Raw genomic sequence first — 1352 nt, forward strand, 5'->3', positions numbered from 1 at the left:
GTGACTCAGTCATTACATAGATATTGTTATAAAAGAAAACACTGTATAGTATTGTAAATTTCTGATGACCTATTAAGGAGATAATTAAAATACCATTTCGATGAACAATCAGAGCCATCCCTATATAGACAGTGCTACCACCTGCCTGATTTAGCCTCTTATATTTTAACAAATACCTTGAATTATTTCAATCAGCGTTAGATAGATAAGTTTCAAGATGATATGTTTTTAGCGTTATTAATAGTTTCCTTCCCAGTGGCTCAGCGGCAAGTCTAACGGCTTATAATGCAAAATAAAACGGATTTCGATACCCGTAATGGGCACGTCACAAATAGTTGCTCACGGTGTAGCTTAACAGCAAACAGACAAAACTAATTTTTGTTTTTGTTGTTTTTTTACCAACAGTTGTAAATCACTATACATAGAAAAATATACATATAGCTTAGACGAATGCTAATTTAAAGGTCTCACTTGGCCAGGATGTTCAAAAATGTATTTATTTGACTCTTACAAAGACATATTTAGAATTGTAGTATGAGTGTGCCACCACCACCTAAAATATTTAAACTTACTTTGCTTTTTCCTTTTGGACAGTGCAACATTTGATAATACATGACACTCTATTAAAGACATCATATCACCATCGCGACTTACATATTATATGTATTATCACAATGTTAAGTAAGACAAGAAGGTATCCTATGATTACCCATGTTTGAACGCCGCGGTTACATTAATGAAAATGTAATACAAATGTTTACCAATACCGTTTTCCATGTTTAAATTGTCCGATGATAATGCACGGATTTTGTTACTGGGATGGATGTAACCATAGCGAGGAACCTGTGAAGACATCATGCAACTTTTTTACGCGTATAAGTAACGAAATATGGTATATATATTTTTCATTGTAAGATTATACCACAGTTGATGTCAAAACGTAGTATTTCTTTCATGTTGATTCCACCACAAGTACCAAACATGCCATTACATCCATCATACCGATTCTACCACAGTAGATAACATCTTATCGACAATATTGATTCTACCACAGTACATAAAAAAACATAACATCTTATCTATCATATTGGTTCTACCACGATAGATAACAAAACATAACATCTTATCCACCATATTGATTCTACTAGAGTAGATAATAAAAAATGATATATCTTCCATAACGTTGGTTCTACTACAGTAGATAACAAAACATGGCATCTTATCCATCATACTGGTTCTACGAACTGGTTTTAAATCGAAAATATTTCGCTTTAATACAGGACTAATTATATTAGGTCGTCAAGAAATTTATGTCGAGTTTTGGAACACTTTCATTAACCACCCCCCAAAAA

At 32.8% G+C, this 1352-nt stretch overlaps 1 protein-coding gene across 1 annotated transcript in view; it reads left to right on the forward strand.

Moving 5' to 3' along the window:
• LOC106463083 (protein Wnt-2b-A-like) overlaps positions 1-1352 on the forward strand; it is a 58923-nt gene that overhangs the window by 57136 nt on the left and 435 nt on the right. The window lies entirely within an intron of this gene.

The sequence above is a fragment of the Limulus polyphemus genome, unplaced genomic scaffold, assembly GCF_000517525.1.
Source record: "Limulus polyphemus unplaced genomic scaffold, Limulus_polyphemus-2.1.2 Scaffold1321, whole genome shotgun sequence".
Taxonomy (NCBI): Eukaryota; Metazoa; Arthropoda; class Merostomata; order Xiphosura; family Limulidae; genus Limulus; species Limulus polyphemus.